General features: G+C 32.3%; 1 pseudogene; it reads right to left on the reverse strand.

Annotated features, from left to right (window-relative positions):
- Positions 1 to 2,187: 2,187 nt before the first annotated feature.
- On the reverse strand, positions 2,188 to 4,864 carry LOC126732715 (patatin-like protein 2; annotated as a pseudogene).
- Positions 4,865 to 17,711: the final 12,847 nt, after the last annotated feature.

Below are 17,711 nucleotides of genomic sequence, written 5' to 3' on the forward strand. Positions count from 1 at the left end.
AAAAAATGTACGGTGCCTAATTGATGCAGTGTTTATCGTTCTGCCTCTTTCTCTATTTCTTTCTCCGTGTCCAAGGCCTCATCCTCTCTCTATTTCATCGCCTCTCTCTTTCTCGGCCTCTCTCTGTTTCATCGCCTCTCTCTATTCTTGACCCAAAATACCAATCTATTAATCAAAACCAAATATGATCCAAAATACCAATCTAAACCATAATTAACACCCAATTGATTCTCCAAATAAAAACCAAAAACCCTAAATTTTTAAATTTAAAACAGAACTTTACCTAGCAATTCTGATAGTCGGTTAGTGAGTGGAGGTTTACGGTGATGGCAGAAGATCTGGGTGGCGCCCTTACAGTGATGGCAGAGGCGCCCTTCTCTCTCTCTCTCTCTCTCTCTCTTCTCTCGATCTGTCTCTCCTTTCTTCGTAGCAATCTTTTTGTTTTATTTATTTATATTTTATTTTAAGCGGTTAGTTTCCTTTTATACTAAGGGCTCCCAAACAGTATTTTAACGTAGCCAAAGATTATAATTTATCGCTTTTAAAAGGTGTTGTAGCGTTACTAAACAATGTAATGTATCGCTTTTTTAAAGTGTAACGTGTCAGCACCTCCTTAATTGCAGGGAAAGGCTTCTACTATTATATATATATATATATATATATTAGTTAGTCCAGAGGTTTTGTAAAGATTTTATAGCTTAACTTGCATATTTAAATGTTTTCAACAAAACATTTAGAGTTCAAATCCTTATCCCAAACTACTAAATTACTAAGAAAACAAATTTATTCAAGCTACTATTGCCATTGAAAAAGTTACCATATAGTTTTAACCTAGAGCACACACATTGAAATGGGCACGCATACTATAATTCTTGCAAATTAAGATACAAGAGGTCGGAAATACAATAATTATTTAATTAATCAGTATATATCTTTAGGTATATTCATTTATTTATTTTTAGGAAATTTTAAAAAAATAATTTAAGTAAAAAACTATTAAAATCTTTAAAAACATATATAAAATCAAAATGAATTTTTTTTAATAAAAAAATTACTCCAACATTTTTTTTCTTCCTAATGCACTGAGTACACATATGCAAGTAAGGGTGGCAATTTATCATAATAAGATTTTTGCAAGTTAATTTCTAGAGTAAATAGATTTATGTCAAAACTAGAGGATTTGGTTTAACACAATTAATATATTGGTTAGTTTTTTGTTAACCTACAATCAAGTTGAGACGATCTAATTCATTTTTTTTTTGGTATTTTAGATTAAATAATTAAATTCATCATTTTCTAATTAACAACATATAATTTGAGACAATTGATAATTTATATATAGAAAAGACGTATTGAACTATTTCAACTAAAACCCATTTACCCCATATAAATAAATATCATTTTTATCCAGCAAAAAATGAATATTATATATAGATTGTGTAATTAAAAAAAATAATGATTATTTGGTAAATTCTTGTAAATTCCTAACTTCTTTTGACCCAAAAGTATTGTTTTAAAAATCGGACCAGATCGGTCAAAAATCATGTTGAACTGGAAATCAGGTGCAAAAACAGTTTTTTTACTGTTCCGGTTTTTAAAATCATACCCAATTAAAACTGGAAAAAAAGAAGAAGAAGAAACTAATTATATTTTTTCTTTAACTATTATTAATGTTATTATAAAATAGAATTTGCATGCAATTTCTTTGTTTATAACTATTAACAACCATAACTTTCAAACAAGCATGTGCTTTATACAAAATGGAGAAAAGCCTGCATACAAGGACAAGAAGTACAAAATGGAGAAAACCACTTACATTTCTCTCATTGTTTTTTCCTCTTATTATCAAAGTCTCAAATCCATTAGAGATGATAATTTTGTTAAAAAATAATACTCGAAACCTTAAATTATTAGGGGCAGAAATTCAACTAAAATACCTTATCGAAGTCCATGGAGCAATGAATGGGAATAAGATCCTCTCAATTTAAGATTCTTTTTTTGGTATCTAATAGTGTTCATGATTCCATGTTATTAAAAATTATAAATAACATGAAACTAGATACACTTTTAGATTTATCAAATATTTAATTTGAACCATAAAAATTAATTCATTTCCTTTCAAATGCTTCTCTCATGACTGATCCTCGACTATGCAAATGGACTTGGCGTGGATTTATAAACAAACAATGAAACAAACAAGATTCTAATAATTTATCAAAGCATCAAGTCTAAAAATTTAAGGTCAAGAGGAGACACATAACTAGTACATAAAGTCATGCTAAAGTACACATCTACGAATGTGGAACTCTGCATAAGGTTTTCATGCTAAAATAATATTCCTTCTTAACGATTATCACTGGTTTTGCCGGAACTTCCTTTCCTCCACAAGCAGTTTGGCAAAGTTGGCAAGTGCTTCTTCATTAGTACCCTCGCCCTCAATTTTCTCAAACCTGCCAGTTTCCAAATTCACTCTTGACACTGGCTTCTTCAATAGCTCCTTCCCAATATCCTCAAGTCTAAACAAATTCTTCTCGGTAGCTTTATCAACTAATGAGGCATCTCCAGTTAATGTGTCATCCTATATGTTAATATGTTACCAAGAAAAATGTTAATAGCATATGGTCAAAAATTATGTCACGAATAGATAAAATAATTTGGTAAATACCTGAATACGAAGGTATTTGTCCTCGCAATTACGAAGGGCTTGGAAGAGGGTGGACACATGAATGTCGATCATATCAGCACCTGCGTCGCTATATATGTCGTATAATGGACTTCCACCTCTGGAGAGTACCCAATCTAACTTACTCCACTTTGAGACTGCTGGTGCTGTATACTTCACTGCATACTTTGCCCCCCCCCGTGCCCAATGACACAACCAGCATTCTCTTGTTTTCAATAGAATAACCAGCATTCTCTTGCATCAATAATTCTTTCATAATCTCGCTTATGGCCAGCAACGTCTGCGGATTTAGTTTAAAACAGATAATTTTTTTTTTTTTTGAGAGTTTTTAATCTATTGCATCATTTTATTATTAGATCAAAACAATAATTAATTTTTAGTCTAGGCGGGGATCGAATCTCTATCTGTTATTTAACAATAAAATACTTTACTAGTTGAGCTAACTTAAATTTACTTATAAATAAATTAAATAACAAAACTTCCAAACATAGTAATAAATAAATCAATAACCAATTTTCCAAAGCTTCAACGCCACACGTGCCCGAAATTATCAAATTAAGTACTCACAGGATTGATAGCAGCAATCCCGCCATCAATGAGATGGTAAATTTTAGTGTTTCCTTCAGCATTTCCTGTCTCAAAGTAGTGTGCTGGAAGATAAGTGGGGGCTGCAGTGGTGCCGATGCAAATATCTGCTAGCCTAGCGTTCTTCAAATCGTTCAGTATTGCCTGCACACAAAATTAAGGCCAGTTGAGACCATGCAATGGCCACAAATTTTCCAACGAATTCCTGAAATTTCCACCCTACTTATTATTATCATACTCATACATCGTTGGTCGAAAAGATCACTGGTTGAAGGAGCTTGACATCGAAGGTTGGTATGATCACACGTGTTAGAGTCTGTTTCAGTGTTAGGTCACCAAGTAGTTCGTTTGTCCTCGACTGCAAGTACTTCCCGTCGTACGTGGGCCCCGTCTTCATACCGAGGTAACTGAGCATGCGTGCCATTATTAAACTCGCACACCTGGGTTTCCTGCTTACATAGAATCAACTTTAGAAGAAACTAAGATTATGTTTGGTAATAGTTTTTATTTTCTATTTCGAAAAACTTGTTTTTGAGAATATAAAAAAAAAATAATAATTTTCTTGTATTTTTAAAATTAAAAACATGTTTGGTTAGTTAAAATTAAAAAGATAGTTTTTCGAAGAAAAAAATAGAAAATACTAAAATATGTTGTTATTAGGATTTGAACTCTAATGCTAACTCATTAAATAAAACAGATTCATTAAATTAAATGTGTGTTTTCATTGACTTTTAAAAATTAGAAACTGAAAAAAGCCTTTTGCATGTTTTCACTTTTCTTTACAAATTGAGTTTTGAGAACTGTTTTTATTTTCTATTCATTTTGGGTTGCCAAACAAGTTTTTTAGTTTCAAAAATAGAAAATTGTTTTTGGAAGTAGAAAATAAAAAGAAAAAACAGTTACTAAACATACTCTAAATAATGGCACTTATTTAGTTTTTTCTTTTAAGTTTTTCTAAAAATGGGTAAAACTTAAAACTTAAGATTTTATGTTCCCTTAGTAATAATGTAGTACTAAATAATACACCTTCCTATTTATAATATTTATTCTGAATTATTTTATTTATTTCAAATGGAGATTGATCATTTTTCTAAACTTGGGGGAAATGCTATTGGGTTTGGTTTTTTCATTAAAATATACCTGCTTTGGGGAAAAATCTTGGGAGATTCATCTAAATAGAATTTGGTGATGTCCTTTGCAGCAAAGAGGGGTCGGTTGTCCTGATTGGGGGCTGTAAGCATGGTGGTGACTAGCCCACCTGTACTTGTTCCTCCAATTATGTCGAAATAATTTGCAATTCTTGCTTTGGGCCCATCCAATTCCTAAACAGAACATCATTGACACACAGACTTTAGTTATGAAACAGAATAAAAAGGAATAAAAGGTGACTATGGTGGTGACTGGTGAGGTACGTACCTGAAGCTTAGATTCAAGAAAGCCGAGGAGGACACTGGGAATTATCCCTCTAATGCCTCCTCCGTCAATGGTCAACACAGTCAACATCTTTGCCTTTGCAAGATCAGGAGCCATTTTGAATCAATAGGGCTTCTTGATATTTAAGTGTTCACTAGCAATTACTGCTATATATTGTGTATATCAAGCATGCATATCCCCAACGTACTTCAACTTTGGATATTTATTAAAAGAATTTAAGGAAGACTTGGCAGCATTAATCCATGGCCCACGCTTGTGTGAACTGTGAATGCGACTTTTTTTAATCACAGTATACCTTTGTCTTATATATGGAACTATATTTTTGTCTCTGCGTGAGGACATTTCTATGCAAGTTGCTACTTCATGGCTCATAATCAAATTGTTAGCGAAGACATTCCAGTCTCCCATGCCATGTGAGACTCGAAAATATAAAAAGGGTTCATACTTTTGTAAGTTGTCACTATGCAACGCTGCTTTAATTGGTGCCATTTCTTGAAGAATGGGCTAAATACTTCCTATAGGCTAAATACCTTAGTCCTTAGATTATGGTATCATAATCGAGCATATGCCCATAAAGACCGTCTATTTTATTTGCTTCAAATCATCAATTCCATATCCGTGTAAGCACTCCATTGATAATTTAATTGGATAACGATGCGTCTTGACTTGATAATATATGGTATGGCAAGTTGATCTTCTTTATTATTTTGAAGTATATTTTTCTTTGTTTCTTGAAGGCTTTACTTAGGTTGTTTAAGACTGGACAGACTTACTTCCAGCTACTTAAAATTTGGCTGCCACCGGCAACAAGACATGTGGTTTGAATGTTTGAACTTTGATAGTTAGATTCATAATTTACAAGTGTGAGAACCTCGGTCCAAGGTAATATTTTTATATTTTTCCTCTTTAGTAGATAGAGAGACGGAACCTCAGGTGTGAATTTCAATATGAAGACTTTATAGTCTTCCCCCTCATAAAATAAAATAAAATAAAATAAAAAAAGACTTTAGTCTTTTTTTTTTCCTTTTCTTTTTTGAGGGGGAAGACTTTATAGTCAATACTCAATAATTGCTTCTTCCCTTACATAAAAAGCTTAATTATTGTGGAGTTGTCGCTTAATTTGTTATTAAGAAAATTAAGAAAACCTCAAAAATAATTTTGTTGATAAATGATCTAAATACATTAAATGCTCGAATAAAATAAATTGGGGAAACTATGTAAAAAAAAAAAAAAAAAAAAACCCACAATATTATACATGGGACACATTAAATTCCACACTTTTAAATCAAGCATTTTAAATTCTACACTTTCATAAATAGGAAAATTTAAAACCTAGATTGATTTATATATATATATATATATATATGTATATGTGTGTGTTTTGGGGGGGGTTAATGTATCCAAAAATATAACAAGGATAAAGTTTAGTTACAAGATTGGTTGTAGCTTTAAACTACAATCTTACTCAACAAAATAAACATTACTATAATTTTTTGAAAATTTAACCATTAAATTGCATGTTCTTTACCCTCTTAATATATATTTTATGCATAATTTTAAAATATAATAACTTATAATTTTAAATTTTTATTGATGACATAATTATTGATTTTTAAATTTTTAGAAATTTTGAAAGCATGAAGGATATAAGAAAAAAAATGTGATCCAATGATAGATTTGTCAAAATTTACCACCAATAAAAAATATATTGAGTAAGGTTACAACCAACTTTGTAGCTAAACTTTGCCCGTAAAACTATAGGATTTTTTTATATATACTTTTCTCAAATAAATTATATGACTTTTATCCAAGATTCACTCTAAGAAAAATCTTCTCCAAAAAAAAAAAAAAAAAATTCTAAGAAAAATTATATTATAAAACTATGTTTCCTAGTTACATTTTACCCAAGAAAGACATATACATAAATAAATAAATATAACTGAAATCGTTTGAATTTTGAATGAACTCAAAATATTTATTTTGGCACATAAGTTATTGAGCCCTCAAAATTTAACACATCATTATTATATTATATATTTCTTAATTGAATTTAAATTTCATTCTAATTTAAACACTCCATTAGAATTACATCGTATTTTCTTTTAATGGTAGAAAAATATTGTTTTATATACAAACACAATCATAATAAATACTTAATTGTAGAATATTTAGTTTCATGTACAAACATAATCATTATAGAGCCTATTGATAACAATTATAATTATCAATTTTTATTTTTATTTTTCAAAAAAAGGAGAGAAAAAATTTATATTATATTAAAACTTTCTTGAGTATTACATAGATTATCAACTAGTTCACCTACTTCATACAATTGTTTTAAAATGACAAAAAATATCTGAAAATTAATAATAAAAAATAATTTGATGTGCATAAGATTCACAAATATAATTAGAAAACAATTTTTAATAACCCAAACACAAAGATGCATAGTCATTCATGAAATCATATATGGAAATGCATGTGCATGTGAAAATGTAACCACAAAAACCCTAGATGTGAGTTATAAATGGCCTCTAATCTAAGATGCATAGTCATTCATGAAATCATATGGAAATGCATGAGCACAGGGGTGGAGCCATGAGTTTTTGTTTGGAGGGCCAAGTTGTAGCACTAATATATTTATCAAGACAACCTCCCACACACACATATACACACGCTTTTTTTATTTGATAAGTTATATATGTACACACAACCAACAAAAAAAAGAGTTTATTATTTCAATCAAAATTATATTTTATGGTGATCTTTCATAAAATTAACAAAATTCATTTTTACCATTTAAATAGTGAAATTCTTTAAAAAAATTCATTTTCTATACAAATTATCAAATTTCATACTAATGTAAGTATAAAATCATTCAATTGAACTAATGAAATTTTCAAAAATATGAATGATCCAAAACTTGGAAGAATAAGTTAAGCTCTAAACATATTGAAACTATTTTGCTTTAACCCATTATGTGACAACTAAAGAGACATTTCATATGTAGTTTTAGTAACAAGATTTTTTTAATGAGTCAATGACTTGTTAATCGCCACATGACGAGTTGAAAAAGATAAATTCAAACATATTTGGGGTCAAACTTTATCAAATATTTAACAGATATAAGAGCACACTTTACAATAAAAAATAGAATTGCAAAAAATAAAGTTATGTCTCTATAACTATTAGACCAAATTTTTTTTTTTTAAAAGCATCATTGGACTAATTCAAATACTTGGAGGGGGGGGGGGGGAACACTTATTTTTGTAGACAAAATTTTGAAAACATTAAAATAATATATATATTCAAAATTTTCAAAATTTTGTGGGGGTCATGGCCTCCACCCTTCAACATAGCTCCGCCCCTACATGAGCATGTGAAAATGTAACCACAAAAACCCTAGATGTGAACTTAAATGATGCATGAACATATTTCTAAAGTATATGTGCACACAAATATCATCGTAATAAATCACACAGTCATGAAAAGGTGTAACAAATAACAGATTTGTATGAAAGTGAATATAACTCTCAACATAATTCTTTATAAAAAAAGAATACAGTGAATTTCTTTGATTTGATCTCAGATACACTTTACAACCCAAGAGCTATGAAACTAATTAATCTTAAATTGTTTCTTGAAGATTATATCTTCAAACTGGTTTTGAATATGGAGAGTGTTTGATTCAATGCGGATAGTTGTTGGCTTGATCTTTAACTAAATCAAAAGGAAGTTGGAGGATAATTCTTGCTTTGAGTTGGAAAAGTAGGAATAGGTCTCAATTTTAAATGAGCAAGAAAGTTCTTTTGGACTTTTTTTTACCAGAGTGTCAGTAGTCTCTAGATATTTGTTTGCTTCTCGATCCTATGAGAAGTCTATTTGTAGACCATTAAAGGGTGCTTGGTTTGGAATTTCCCCTCAACTTTTAATGAATTTTAATTATGACATTTTTTTTGAATTTGAATTCAATTAAAATTTTCCATGTAAGCATCTTCATCTGAACACTTGACACGACTCAATCCCATTGGGTCAAAGCTTGTTGACTAGCTAATGTCGACACATCACCGCTTGAAAATTTACATGCTTAAAAATACTAATCAAAATCAATCAAATGGCTATAAATAAATCATAAAAAATTTTTGATGTTTACAAATGCCCCCATTTTAAGATTTGGCTTCATGTTTGATTCTGATGCATGAAGGAGACTTCAATGTCCACTGCATGAATATTTTATTCGTGGCTTCCTTAATTTGCAGGACTTCTGAATTTTATGCAAAAATTAAAAGGTAGCGTAACACATCCCTTATGAATATTTTTTTTTTTACGTGGCTTTCTTGCATTATGTCTATCCAGTTCCTACACAAATCATGGACACACAAAACTTATGAAACAAAATAAGAAGGAAGAAGAGGTGGCTGAATGAAATATTTTTAGAGAAAAATAAACACTTAGAACATAGAAAAATAGAATTTTGGTTGCTTCAAGAATCAGGAACTAATGTTTCAAAATTCAATAAAATAGACATTTTCAAGAGAGTCCGACATTCTACATGTGAAAATAATATTTAATGATATTTTATTGATAATTCTCTAGATTTGTTTTTTTTTTCAGATACTATTTCTCTAGAATTTATATACACATAATGCAATGTAGAATATTGTCCCACTTCTTGTCCTAAATTTATGCCAGACAAAATTTGACTACAAATTTAATTGTAATCAATGACTATAACTCTACTCAATATATTTTTATTGATTGTGAATTTTAAAAAATTCATCATTTAAATTTCAAGTTTTCGTAATCCAAAATTATGCATAAAATATAAGTTTATCGATTGAATAGTAAATGACATCCTGTTGACATGAAATTTGATATACATATTAAGAATATAAAAAACATGCAATCTAATTATTAGATTTTCAAAATATATAATCATGTTAATTTTTTTTAGTGAAAGTTGTAGTTAATGACTAATTTGTAGCAAATTTTGTCCATTTATGGCCTCAGTAACTATATTCTTAGAAATTAGTACACCACTAATGTTAATAAAGAAATGCTAAAACTATTAACTATTGATTTGGTGAGTGGTTATTGGTAAATAAAAAAAAATGATATTAATAGTAAGCCCAAATAAGAACCAGTAACGAAATGAAGTTTTTTCATTGGCGCTAGTTTATTCATTGGTGCTAGTTTTTTCCATGGCCTACAATGACGAAAGGAAGTTTTGTCACCAATTGTAATATTTTCAATGACGAAAATATGATTTTGCCACCATTTTTATGTATTTTTTAATATTTGGTGACGAATTTTTAATTGCCTCATTGAGTGTCTATTTGGCAAAAATAATTTTTGTCAACTTATTTTACTATTCAATTTATTTTTGCCACTATTCATGGGATCTCACAGTACTATTTCAGCTAACTTTTACCTTTATCTATAGTACTTTCAGCAAAAAAATTTAGTTTAAGCAAAATAAGCTGATTCCAAACGAACCCTGAATGTTGCTATTTGGTGAAGAATTTTTTTTTTTCCTCACTAAATTTCATCACCATAGGCCAAGTTTGTTGTAGTGGAATTTATCACCTTAACACTTTGTAAAATATTATAAAAAATTTATGGTTGTAGCATTGCTCCATTAATAATGCAATCCATATACAACTCCAATAACTCAATTGATGCCTATAAATATGATAATTCCCTACAAATTTGAATTAATTAATAGATAATCAATAATAATTTTTTTCTTAAAAAGTAATTAATAATTTAATATACATAACAATGATTGTGTTAGAATCATGGTTAATTAATTAAATTTATCATTTCCTAACCACTTTAACTTTTGACATATTTAACAATTTATTAGGCTCTAATAGGTAAGGTACCTAAAGCTTTTATTCAAGAAAATAGAGGAGAGTGCTGGGAATCATCCCCCTAAGGCCACCTTTGTCAATGCTTAACACAATCACCATTTAAGGGTGATTTGATGCATTTGGAGGCCTAAGATGAAAACTGAATTGAAACCTTTTATATGTTTAAATATGATTTTTTTAAATTAAAAAAAAAAACTAATTTAAATACTACTTAAACTCTATTCCTTTGTTTTAAATGTAAAATTACTAATTAACATGAATTATGTAAAATAAATTTAGGAAGTCTATATACATAAAAAAATTTTAATATCTGTTAATGTAGCAACTTGATAGTGATAAATAAAAAGGTGATATTAATAGTGGATTTAGATGAAAACTAGTAAAAGTTTGTCAATTCCACTATTGTGTAAAGTGTTGTGAAATTTTTTGTGTATTGCTCTTCTTTTTTTTAAGAAGTGCTACATTCACAATATTTTCATAACAAATCCTAAGTATTAAATTATTACTAGTTCTAATTTAAACTCACTATTGAAATTAATTTTTTACTCACCAATAACAGTCAGTAACAACCTATCACTTAGGATTTGTTGTGCAAAATATTGTAGACATAACTTTTTTTTTTTTTTTTGTCAGGTTAAATTTTATCAACCATCTTGTTGGCTTTATTCCGTGCCAAATTTGCTTGTATTTTAGCAATTAGTAACCTTGTATTTAGGTGGGAATCATGTAAGGGTAGTGAATGAAAGAGTGTGAAGAAATGCTCAAGATTGTGCAAGGATGCAGAGACTCGTAGGTGACTCGCGACTGGCAAGCCGCCAAAGTTGGCACACGTGTGAAGCATGCAGGGGAGCTGAAGAGTCATGCCAGCTGTTGCACTACAAGACAAAAGTCTCAGGCTGGCCAGGCCGTTAGCTCGCAACTTGAACTCGCGACTCAGTCAAGTTGTGAGACCAAGTCGCCAGACCACCCTGTTTGGGAAAAACTAACTCTTCGCATTCCTTTCTCACCCTACTATATATAGACCCTTATACCTACGAAATGTAGAGAGCTTCTAGAGAGAATTTTGAGAGTGAAACCCTAGAGAAAAATAAGATTGATTCATCCACAATTTTCACATAAAGACTCTTCAAATTCCTCTACTCTCTTCCTCTCCATTATCAAATCATTGAGAGGTATATTACCAAAAGCTTTTTCTCACCATACCCATATCTGTGAGAAGACCATTTGGTATTTAGGAAGCAGTTAAGAAGGGACCAATTTCATATTGGTTGATGTTATGGTCAAATAACGGAATCCGGTAAGCTAAAGAAGAAATAGGTTCGGCGTAACCTTGTTGGAGTAGGAGTTTGGAGGGCTTAGGTATATTGGGTAGATTAGGCTTGGAGAGTCTTTTGCTGTTCATGTATCCCAACTACATTCTTTAGTGGATTATTTACCGCTTGGAGGGCGGCAGAGAGGTTTTATGCCGAGGGTTTCGGTTTCCTCTTCGATAACACATCGTGTGTTGTCCTTGTGTTTGCATCTCTCCTCACTTAATCTTTTCCATTTAATTTCTGCTGTGGTTGTGATTTTATTTGGTTTAGATTGTTTATCAATTCTGTTTTTAGCTTATGTTCATATTCCGCACATTAATTATTTGTCATTAAACTTGAATTGATAATTTATAAATTGGGGGTTTAAACGTTTAAAGTGTTTTATACACTATTTGAACTTTCAATTGGTATCAGAGCGGGTGCACTTGCTGGGGTTTAATTACCTAAGTGCGATCCTAGACCCCATTGCTATGGATGCAGCTATGGAAAAGGCCATGCTGAATTGTGGTTTAAATGTTTGTGATAATGACTCTATGAGTGTGTTTGAAGGGTGTCCTATCAATGAACTCTTAGAGTTATTAAAAACAAAGAAACATACTAGGATGTTTGTTCACATGCTGAAATATTTTGAGAATAAGAATCACATCTTACACAATAGCCTATTTGAATCTAACTCTTTGATTAAAAAGTACAAAAGAAAAAATAGAATATTGTGTAAGAAGGTTGATAATCTGAAAAAGAAAATTCAGTCTAACAGAAGCATGAAAATTGAAGATAAATTTCTGTTTGAAGGTCAAGAATGTTTGTCTCATGCTTGTCTATTTGTGCACACCTCATTGAAGGTATTTAATTCATGTTTATGGTATCTTGATAGTGGCTGTTCTCGTCATATGACAGGAGATAAATCACTTTTTAAGACACTCAAAGAGAAGGTTGGTGAATATGTAACGTTTGGTGATGAGAGTCATGCTCAAGTTCTTGGCAAAGGGACTATTGAGATACCGGGATTACCTCTATTGAAAGATGTCTTATACATCAAAGGGCTGAAGGAAAATCTCTTAAGCATCACTCAAATATGTGATGAGGATTTCCTTGTCCAATTCTCAAAAAAGGGATGCGTAATCATTAATGAAGAAGAGATTCAAGTCTTGAAGGGAAATAGGACTACTGATAATTGCTATTGAGTAGTTCCTACGGCACCCATTTTGTGTAGAAGTGCTCATGTTGACATGTTGGAACTTTGGCATCACAGATTTGGGCGTGCAAATTTCAAACAAGTAGCTAAAGTATCTAAACTTGAAGCAGTTGAGGGACTTCCAAAGTTTGGAAAGGTGAAGAAGACTATTTGTGGTGCATGCCAAATGGGAAAGCAAACAAAGACAAGCCATCACAAGGTGAACGTGATTGCTACTTCACGATGTTTAGAGCTTCTTCACGTTGATCTAATGGGGCCTACAAGAACTGAAAGTCTAGGAGGAAAGAGGTACATTATGGTCATTGTTGATGATTTCTCAAGATACACTTGGGTTGAATTTCTTACAGAAAAATCAGAAGCATGTGAGAAATTGGAAACTCTTTGCAAGAGACTACAAAATGAGAAAGGGGTTCCTATTGTCAAGATAAGAAGTGATCATAGCAAGGAATTTGAGAATGCAAGATTTGAGTCGTTTTGTGAAAAGAATGGAATTCAAAGGGAATTTTCAGCCCCCAAAACTCCTCAGCAAAATGGAGTGGTAGAGAGGAAGAATCGGGTGATTCAAGAGATGGCAAGAGTTATGTTACTAAACAAGCAAATTCCTCAAAAGTTTTGGGGAGAAGCCGTGAACACCTCATGTCACATTGGTAATAGAATATTCTTTCGAGTGGGAACAAAGAAGACCACTTATGAGATTTGGAATGGAAAGAAGCCGAAAGTAAAGTACTTCCAAGTGTTTGGAAGCAAGTGCTACATTCTAAATGATTAGGAGAACCTTGGGAAATTTGATGCAAAAAATGATGAAGGCATTTTTCTTGGATATTCTACTACTAGCCGGGCATATAGGGTTTTCAACAAGAGAACTAAGATAGTAATGGAGTCTATCAATGTAAAAATTGATGATGCCATAGCAAAGGTAGAGATGGTTGATGATGGAGAAAGACCGAGCACCAAAGAACCCACTGTTGAGATCGAAGCTCTTGATATAAAAGTTGAAGGACCTACACCGGAAGAAGAATCAACTCCCATGAACCCAAGAATGGAAACAAGATCAATATCTAGAACATCAAGTCCTTTCACTCCTCCGAAAGTTCATCCTCCCATCTCTCGGAATGATGAAGTCTCCACATCAAAGAAGCCATCATCAAGAGTGATTAAGAACCATCCGGATAGCAACATTATAGGGTCTTTAGATGAAGGTCTTTGCCTTAGAAAAGGAAACATACTTTTGGCCAATCATGTAACATACCATTGCTACCTTGCTCAATTTGAACCAAAGAGGGTAGAAGAAGCTCTCCAAGATGAAAATTGGGTTGAGTCAATGCATGAAGAACTGAATCAATTTGTGAGAAATGATGTATGGGAATTTGCTCCAAGGCCTGAAAATGTTCATGTCATTGGCACAAAATGGATATTCAAAAACAAGACCGATAAAGATGGGAAGATAATCCGGAATAAATCTCGGTTAGTAGCTCAAGGATACACTCAAGTAGAAGGAGTAGACTTTGATGAATCCCTTGCTCCTGTGGCCAAACTTGAGTCTATTCAAATTCTTATGTCCATTGCATTCACTATGAACTTCAAACTCTACCAAATTGATGTAAAATGTGCTTTTCTAAATGGATACCTAAATGAAGAAGTGTTTGTTGAACAACCCAAAGGCTTTGAGGATCCTCACTTCCCTAATCATGTGTTGAGATTGAAGAAAGCCGTTTATGGCTTAAAACAAACTCCTAGAGCTTGGTATGATCGGCTTACTCATTACCTCCTGGAAAGAGGATTCAAAAAGGGGTACACCGGCCGGACTTTGTTTGTCAAGAATGATGAAAATTACCTTCTCGTGGCTCAAGTATATGTAGATGACATAGTATTTGGAGCTACCATTGATGATTAGGCTATAGAATTCTCTAAAGAGATGAAGAAAGAATTTGAGATGAGTATAGTGGGGGAACTTACATTTTTCTTGGGCCTTCAAGTCAATCAAAAGAAGGAAGGCATATTCATGTCACAAGAAAAGTATGCTAGAAACATTGTCTAGAAGTTTGGACTAGATTCCAAAAAGCATGCCTCCACTCCCATGAGTTCGTCAACAAAACTGAATGTTGACTCTTCCGGAGTGGAAGTGAGTCCAACCTTGTATAGGAGTATCATTGGGAGTCTACTATATCTTACAGCTAGTAAACCGGATGTTGTATTCAGCGTTGGTGTTTGTGCTAGATATCAAGCTGCTCCAAAGGAATCACATCTGACTGCAGTGAAGCGAATTATACGATACATTAATGGAACTCCAGACTATGGGTTGTGGTATTCAAAGGACTCAAATGCATGCCTTGCCGGTTATTCAGAGGCAAACTGGGCTGGTAGTGTGGATGATCGAAAAAGTATTTTAGAAGGATGCTTCTACCTAGGTAACAATCTTGTCTCTTGGATGAGCAAGAAACAAAATTCTGTGTCTCTCTCTACAGCTGAAGTAGAGTACATAGCTGCTAGAAGTTGCTGCACACAACTCCTTTGGATGAAGAAGCTACTTCATGACTATAGAATTCCTCAAGATACAATCTGTGTTTTCTGTGATAACAACAGTGCCATTAATCTCTCTAAGAACCCAGTTCAGCATTCAAAGTCTAAACACATTGAGATACATTACCATTTCATTCGGGATCTAGTGGAAGAAAATGTTGTGTGTCTTGAATTCATACACACAGATAATCAAAAGGCGAATATCTTCACCAAGCCTCTCGATGGTCCACGGTTTGAATCCCTCCGTAAGACCATTGGTGTTGGTACAATTCCTTGAATCTCTTGTGTGCTATGTGCTTCACCTCTTTATATTGAGTTAATTTGTTTGATAGGCACACACTTCTTTGTTGGCTATCTGTATAGCATGATCTTTTATTGTTTATTGCTTTATCTGTTTTTGTTGTCTTCCCTTAATTGTTTTTTATCAATCTTTTCCTTCTTGTGTGTCAAAAATCCAAAAACCATATAAAAAGTAAAAAATCTAAAAAGATTGATCAACATTGTTGAGTTTTGTCTCAAAATATGTTTTTCCTTGTACCTTTGTGCAAATGGCTTTGTGCATCTACGAGCATAGCTTGTTCCCTATGCACTCATATCATTGTGGGAGAAATCTTGAAATCTTTGTGACTGTTGTAAATAGATCTTCAACCTTGTCATGAATGATTAGTGAATGATTTTGTTGATCTTGAGACATGCATAAACTTGTGTCTATATATCTTTCCACTTTTTATTTTATTGTTTTTAGCTAAAAGAGCTCATCAAATGTAAATCTCCAAATGAAAAGAGATATTGAGCTGCAAAAGTCTGTCGCACATACTAGTATTTGACTAGGAAAAAGGGAAAGTGACCAAAAATTAAAAAATTGTATGATGCCCAAAAAGTCAAAGGCTAACTCATCAAAGTGAAATATAAAAAATTTCAGGCATCAATCTCACAATGAGATGTGTTGATTAAAAAAAAAAATCAAATGATATGTAAAAAATGGAGCCAAATGAAAAGTTTCAAAGATATTGTATTCAAGCCTATGTGAGAGGTTATATATGCATACTTCTATAATTGAGATGCGTCACATTATCTAGTACTAGTTGTGTATGCCTTGATTGAATTGACCATTGAAGCTTCACATTAGACTAAGGACTATCTCATTTTTTATATTCACACACAACACACATGTCTATGTTCAATGAATGCTATATTCATTCATATGATTGTACTTGATTAAATGTATTTTCACATGCTCAATCTTTCTTGATCAATCACAAAAAGATTTTTGAGGTCTAGTCGCAAGGGGTACACAGAGATTTTCGTGGCTCAGTTCACGACTCTCTCGCGAGTGGAACTTCCAATCGGGAAAAACACTTAGAAATTTTTTTTAAAGGTTTTCTTTCAAGTGTTCTGGCGGCTAGCCCTGGCGACTGGCATGCGACTTGATTCAGTCGCGAAAAACGCGTGTGCTGCACAAAAAGGTTCTTTTTCTATACTGGTTTCAAAAAGGGTTTTCATTTCTTTCCCTCGCATCCAGTGACTGTTCTTCTTCAACACCATCGTGCTCACACACATCATTTTCAACTACTTTGTCACCACTTTCTCAATCTTCAAGGAAAGGTTTGGGTTTTTGTCTCTTACTCTTTACTGCATATTCCTCTTAGATTGTGTTTTTCTACTGATATTTGTATATCTCTTGATTGTATATGGGTATCTAATATTCTGGTGAAATCATTGTGTGATTTTTGGTGGTTATTTACTGATCTACTCTATCTTGAGTTAATATTAGGTCATTAGTGACACACACACACACACACTCATTGTCTTGTTTAGGAACTTTATCTCAAGTTTTTAGGGTTTTCATCATTATCCTTGTTTTTGAACTGACCCATTGCTAATAATGTTTGTGGTATTGTGGGGTTTCTTTTATTCTTTTTTGATGAAATATGATGCAGAGTGAAAATGTCTCCATTTGAAAGAGCAGTTGTGAAAGGAGGTAGAGCAAAGGGAAGGAACCTGTCATTGATGTTTATGACCTCTCACCTAGAACAAAAAGGACTCGTTCATCATCAGGAGTGTTCGATCCCAACAAGTTCAGATCCTATGTTGCCTTTCAGACTCAT

Source organism: Quercus robur, chromosome 6, assembly GCF_932294415.1.
Source record: "Quercus robur chromosome 6, dhQueRobu3.1, whole genome shotgun sequence".
Lineage (NCBI taxonomy): Eukaryota > Viridiplantae > Streptophyta > Magnoliopsida > Fagales > Fagaceae > Quercus > Quercus robur.